Source organism: Pinus tabuliformis, chromosome Q (assembly GCF_031772625.1).
Source record: "Pinus tabuliformis cultivar Carrire ecotype Pingquan chromosome Q, CPIR1, whole genome shotgun sequence".
Classification (NCBI taxonomy): Eukaryota; Viridiplantae; Streptophyta; class Pinopsida; order Pinales; family Pinaceae; genus Pinus; species Pinus tabuliformis.
In genome coordinates, this window is record NC_142296.1 from 933,384,690 (window position 1) to 933,392,360 (window position 7,671).

Genomic DNA, 7,671 nt, shown 5'->3' on the forward strand with positions numbered 1-7,671 from the left:
CTGTTTCCTCAATTTCTTTGGTCAGGGGATCATGTGTGGCAGGCATTTTGAGTTGTTTTTTCAAGGCTGCTATATCCATCTCCTTCTTCCTAATAATTTCTTGTGTTGCTTTCACATCTAATGGGTCATATCCAATTTTCACCACTAAGTCTTCCAAGGACTTGATCCTATTATCTTTTGATTTTGATGAAATATTTCCCATCTTCAGTTGATATTGGGCATTTGATAAAGCCGCCTGCATTTTAAACAAACTCATAGAGGTACTTGTTAGAGTGGAAGAGATCATCTCACCTGTTTGCTTATGCATTTCCAGCTGATCAATAGGATGAACATTTCTGGCATCAAACTCAAAGGAGGTCTGTTTGTAATCAGTTGGAGTTTTAGGTTCTACTATTTGTGCTTCAAGGAATGCCATATGCATTTTTCCTTTTTTCTAAATCGAAAGATGATAGGAGTTTTCCTTGAGAAGTAGAAATTTTCTTCTAGAATTGAGCATAAGTACTCTTTTTCAACATCTCATTTCTAATCTTTATCTCTCTGAAAGTATCAAAGATGGTCTCCTCCTTTTCTCCTGTTACATTGGCAGATGTGGAAACTTGGAGAGTTTGTTGCCTTTCTGAGATTGGAGTGGTAGGAAAAGATTGACCTCCTGCTGGAGATGAATCAGGAATATCACTGAGATTAATGGTTGTTTGTTGTGGCGATTCCTTACCTATGTCCATGTGTATCTTTGCCCTTTTCCTAAATTTCAATTTGAACTCTTTCGTAGAATTACCAATCCCTGGTGACTGATCTTCTCTTGGTCTTTTCCCAATTGCTTCTTTTTCATGTTCCTTACCCTTTTCTGGTCTGTCCTTTGTACGTTGCCTTTCTTGCTGCCCAGGAGTCTGTGCAGTTGAAGGAGAAAATACTTGTTCCTCAGCTTCTTGCAGGGTTTTAGGCATCCATTCAACTTGTTCATAAATTTTTCTATTTCAAGCTTGTGAGTGTGAATGTAAGGTTTTTATTTTTTCTCCACCCTTTTCATAGAGATGATGCCTCTTGGGTCATAGGACCATGTGAAGTTGTGAGTGAATTTCATTTCTTTCAATTTCTTGTCAACCTCCCCACTTGCTGCCCTATTGTTGCAAATAAAAGGGCCAATCTGGGATTTGATCCTAAATTGAGACTTCTTCTTTGCTACTACAAAATGTACTTCATCTGCATTTTTTTCTGCCTGATATACTCAAGTGCAAAGATCCTCATGGGGAGGAACTTTGGTAGCTTGTAAGGGGCCAATTCACACCCATGTACCCTTAATTCTGTGTAGTTTTGGTACAAGTACCAATCTCCTATTCTTGCTTGATCTGTCAACTGCATAATCCTTTTAATTTCTTCACTTATTTTGGGTTCTTTTGTTCCACTGAGGAGGCTCATATCTGGATGGAAAAACATCTATATGAATGTTTTGTATGTGAAGTTCCTCTGATCCTTCATTACTAAGGTTGTCTAGAAGATGACAGATTGGGGTTCTCCTTCTTCATTCAACTTGGTCATTGCAAATTGAAATCTGTCTACCTAAAAATAAACAAACATATACAATAATACTGAAGAATATCGAAACACTTCCTCTATGGTGAAATTTATGAATTGTTCATGGATGGCATCTGCCAGGAACTAATTGAAATTGAACAAGATAGAGGGCTTTGCATCAGATGACAATATGGACAGGAAACCTATTATGGCCTCATCAAGCCACTGATCTGAATAATAGCATAACATATATAAAACTTACAATGACTATATGTCTGGTTCTATCAGGGAAAGCAGAGGAGGAATATGGATTATTTTTGCTAGGCAGTGGAGTCTGTTCAGTCATGAAGATTTCCATGGTTTTATCTCTTTTGGCAAAGCCTAGTCTCTGGTACATTTCACTGAGGATTTCATGGGAAAAAGGAGAGGCTCCTCCAATGATAAGACCTTGAACTATCTACATTATAGATTTAGCATCAATGGTAAACAATATGTCTCTTGTTGGGGCTATTACTACCCTTTGTTGTGGGTTATAGCATGACTGGCATTTTCTGATCAATTCTGGGCAGCTATGGGTTTTGGGAAAAATATAGAAAGGCAAATTTGTATCCCAGAGTCCTATATCATCCATTTCATCAACAAATTTGTCCTCCCACCAGCAGTAGATGTCAAAGAGATCGAATTCTGATATTGTTTCATGTATTTTTAAGTCTCTGTCTGCAAGTGGGATATGGTCCAAGTCCACTGGTGGGTGCACCATTGGATTGAACAACTCTTGTTCTTTCCTCTTCGGTGGCATGGTTGTCTTCTGCAAATTTTTAAACCTGGATTGTTTTTTGAATTTGCAAGTGAACTGTAACAGAAAAGGAATGAGAAGAAGATGGAACTCAGAGAAGGAAAATAGAAATGGTATGAATAGAAAATGGAATTCAAGAAGGGGGATGTCTGCTAAACGTAGAGAAGTGCAACTTTCTGCAACTGTGTTACTATTTCACTGTGTATGCCCGAGCAATCCTTCACCTTCTCCTGTAAGCAAAAGAGAACATATTCAAAACTCGGTAAATGAGTGAGATGATGCATTTGTAGTTTCGGAGAATCCCCGTTGGAGTGGCCTGAAGTGGCGTGGGTCCGTTGGCTAACAGTCCAACGAATTGAATGTGCAATGGTATAGCGCAGGAATGGAGGTGATAGGTGGATGGGACAGAGTGGCGTCACGAAGCAGCGGGATTGGTGAACGGTCACAACGGAGGGGTGGTTTATTGGAAAGCGAAAACCACTTTTCAGAGGGCCTATGGAGTGGTAAGTGGAATGAGTGGGGGGGGTGCGAAATCACGACAGAGTGACACATAAGTGGTCCGAAACCACTAATTTCGGACCCCCCCCCCCCCCAGCATTAACATTCGTAGGGTGAGGGGGGGCCAGAAACTCATGTGGGCCATTGGATCAAATATCGATTACGGGGATTTGATGAAAGGTGCGGGGTGGGTAATAGTTGATGTGACAGGAACGTGAGTGGTGGGGTAGGAAAATGAAAAGGGAGGCAGAGTATAGGATAAAGTTAGGAGTAATGTATAAGACCCATAACCTTTTTAATTTCTTCTTTTTTTACATTAGGAAAAACACATGAACTATGTCATAAAATATTAAAGGAATTTTTCATGTCCTTTTCCCTTTGTAATTATTTTCAATCTACCTACCCTTAGTTTCTAATCTAACATTTTTTCCTTTTTTTTGCAAGGTGCATTTGGACTTGCAGACCCCTTTTTACTTTCTTTTTTTTTTTTTTTTTTCTAACCTACTCTATCACTTATTTCTCCTATTGGTCCAGATTGAACAGTTGAACCAATTTCATTTCTACCTAGCTATTGATTTGCCAAGCTTGAACTGTTTGGAAGATATTTATTTTCTATCCTATCAACAGAAATTGAAATTTGTTCAATCATGCTTAGACTGTATGAATTGAACAATATTTGGGGTTTTCTTTTCTTTTCATTTTTTTTCTTTTGTTTTTTTCCTCTTTTTTTTAATACCCTCTTTTCTTTTCTTTCTTTTTTTTGGAAATCAATTGAATATTGAGATCTATGAACAATATAAAATCTGCAAAATGTGAGATACTCAATCACCTTGAAATCCTATAAATTATAGGACCCTAACACCTGGGTAGTGCAATACATGTTGTTAAGGATGGTTGGTAGGGAGGCTCCAAAATGAAGCTAGGGCAAAATTTTGGAGGATGTTGTTGCCGCTACAACAGGGTGAAATTATGATAAAATGGGACCATGAAAGGTTCCAGTTCGCCTCCTAATATAAAAATTAAATTAATAATGAATGTTTATTGGGGCCTTAACATAGGTCCGAAGGGCCAAACAACTACCATGTATTTAGCTTATGTATTTGAAAGTGTCACTATAGACTATCTCTTGCTTATCCAAATGATTTCTCCTCCAAATAGGTTAAACACATACCCAATTGTCGATATTCTACAATCTATATCTCCAACCTAATTTGCATCAATAAATCCATGTATGTCCTACACTCTAGCCAATCCAAATTTTCTTTATTAGCACAATTCATAACTAGTAGTGCCATGCACATTCCTAAAAGCCCTCATTATTGTTGTTTGATGTTCCTTTCCTAATTTTGACATATATCTATTCAATACTCCCATTGCATGTACAATTTAACATATAGTACAAACCAATTCATACATTAAACATGCAACCACACAGGAATATGGAACAAATGACATGTCTTCTTCCTCTTCCTATGTTTTGGAACATTGTTATGGAAATAAATTTACACCTATAAGAATAGATACCTTTATTGGTTTACATTATTGCATATTAAACCTCTACAATATTGTCTCAACATACTTCCTCTAATTTAGCTAGAGTTTCCTATTTTCCTAATATCTTTTAATTCCATGGTCAAAATGAAATTTGTAGCACTAAGACAGTTCCTCTAATTTAGCAAGAATTTCCAATTTTCCTTATATATTTTAAATTCCATGCCCAAAATGAAAGTTATAGCATCAAGACACTTCATGTCAAATAAGGAAAATTGAGTTTTCACTTTCTAAATGATTTTCCTTTCAAATAAACAACATATCATCCACATACAAGACCAAATAAATAAGTTGATAAACGACTAATTGGAAATAAACAATGTAAACTTTGAAACGGGAACTAATACTGTTACCTGTTTCGTAAAGATAGCGAAAATTTGACCCGATTTTGAAAATGGGCGATGTAGAACACACATATTTTTTTTAGAGCATAGTTTTTGGCACTTTAAATAACTGATACGATTACCCGTTTCATAGGGATAGTAAAAACATGACCCGATTTTCAAAAGTGGTTAAACAAAATACACTTCTTTTTGTTGGGAGCATATTTTTGACATTTTAAATTTTCTTATATATCAAATATAAATATTTGTTTTTAAATATTAGTGATTTTTATGCTGATTTTAAAATGTGTAGATGCAACATGTTGATACAGCATACCTTTTTTTTAAAGGACTTATTTTTCACACTTTAAAATTTATTATCTCTAATTTTTTTTTTAAATTATGAGTACTTAAGGAATTTTCAAATTGTTTCATTTTTTTTAAATATTGATTAGTTAAAAAAAAAAATATAAAAATAAAAAATAAAAAAAATAAAATAAAAATAAGTAAATAAATAAAAATAAAATAAAAAATAATCTCATAAACCATAAAAGAATCTGGAAAAAAAAAAAAAACAAAACAAAACAAAAAAAAAATAATAAAAAACAAAATTATATATATATATATATATATATATATATATAGTTAAGTAACTAAAAAACAAAAACAAAACAAACAAACAAACAAAAATAGAGAATTAACAAAAAAAAAATTTAAAAACCAATAAAATTAATATTAAAAACATTAAAAAAAACTAAAATTACTAAAAAAAAACTAAAAAAATATGAAAATTTTAAAAATATATGTAAAAAAAAAAACCGTATAAAAAAAATGTGTTTTTGATTAAAAAATAATAACAATAATAAAATTTTCATTGTTAATTTAAAAACAAATAAATAAAAACATTAAATTTTTATTTCTTTTTCCTAAACAAAATTTTATATATATATATATATATATATATATTCAATTTCTTTTTTTTTTTTATATATATTATTAAATAAATAATTAATTAAAATTAAAATTAACAAGCCCCGTTAATTCTTTTTTTTTAATATAAAAACAAATTTTAAAAATAAAATAATAATAATTAAAAGAAAAAATGAAATGAAATGTTTCTTAATAATTTTTTTTAATAAAAAAACGCAAAATTTTGTTTTTAAATTAATAATAATAATAATTTTTAATGTTTTTATTGGTTTGTTTTTAAATTAGCAATGAAAATTTTATTAAAAAAACTTCCCTTTTTTTTAGGAAACACATTTTGTATACGTTTATAATGTGTTTTAATTATTTTTTTTGTTTTTAATATAAAAAGAAATATTTTTTAAAATTTTCCTTTTTTTAATTTTCTTTTAGTAATTTCAGTTTATTTTTATTTTTTTAGTTTTTTTAAAATGTTTTTAATATTAATTTTACTAGTTTTTAATTTATTTATTTTTAGTTAATTTTCTATTTTTGTTTAATTTAGTTTGTTTTTATTTTTTTTTTTCTTTTTTCCTAGTTTTTTTTAATGTTTTTTTAATTTTTCTATTTTTAGTTACTTATATATATATATATATATATATATATATATTAATTTTGGTTTTTTTTTCCAATTTTTTTATGGTATACATATTTGTTTTTTTTTTTCAAATATGTTTTTTTTACTATTTATTTGTTCATAATTTGTATTTTTTTTTAGTTTTTTAATTTTTATCTTTTATACCTTAATTTTGTTTTTTTTTTTTTTTTACATTTTTATGATTGATTTTTTTTGTTTTTTTATTTTTATTTTATGTTTTGTTTTTAGTATATATATATATATATATATATATCTATATATATATATATAGATATATATATATTGAAATTTTAATGTTTTTGGGGTCATGATAAAATATTTTACACCATTATTTCAAAATGTTCAAATTTTACCCTTGAAATTCTTTTTGTTATCCCAGCATCAACACTTTTCGTTTTGAGAGTGTTTTTGCACAAAATTTACCATTGAAAAAATAAAATGTTATTCGAACATCAACACTTCTTTTTGAGGGTGTTTTTTGGACAATTTTTGCACAAAAAATTGGTTTTCACCGCCATTTTTAAAACATGTTGAAAATTTACCCTAGAAAAAAAAAAGTGTTATTCCAGCACCGACACTTTTCGTTTTTAGCACTGTTTTTGATGTTTTTACGGGGTTTTTTGGCCAAAGTTGTCGTTTTGAGTTTATAGTTCCCGTTTCAAAGTTTACATTGTTTATAGTAACACACTAATTTGTTTTACTCTTTGTGAATCCAAGTCACAATATATAAGTATAAAATTCTTCATACCCCTTCGTGATTTATTTAACCCATATAAAGATATTTTTAGCTCGTGTACCAGCTCTTTCTTTCCTTTCACTGTAAATCCTTCTAGCCGCTTCATGTATATTTCTGCTCCTAGATCCCCATCTAGTAATGTTGTCTTCATGTCCACTTGTTCTTCTTGAAAATTGAAAGCATCAACAACATATAAAAGAAGTATAATATGAGTTAACTTGGAAACAAGAGAAAAGATATCACCAAAGTCAGTTCCCCCTACCTAAGAATAACGTTTTTCTACTAAAACATATTTGCATTTCTCCACTTTACCTTTCAAATTCTTCTTAAACAACCATTTGCTTCCAATGGGTTTTCTTCCAACTAGAAACTCCATTAGATCCCAAGTCTCATTTTTGTTCAACGTTTTCATTTCTTCAACCATGGTCTTTTTCCAAAGTTTTCCATCATCTAGATCAACTTCCTCCCTAACAATTCTAGGATCATTTTCAGTGATAAACAAAGCAAAATTTGAAAAAAAAAAAAAACAGCTGGAGTATACATTCCTAGTTGTCTTAATTCCCAAATTTATTTCTTCAATACCAGAGTATGTGGTTCTTCTTCCTCTAATTCATACTTTTCAACAGAGTCTAATTCATCATCCTTCAATTCAAACTCTTTCTCTCATTCATTCTCCCTTGGTAGGACTTCC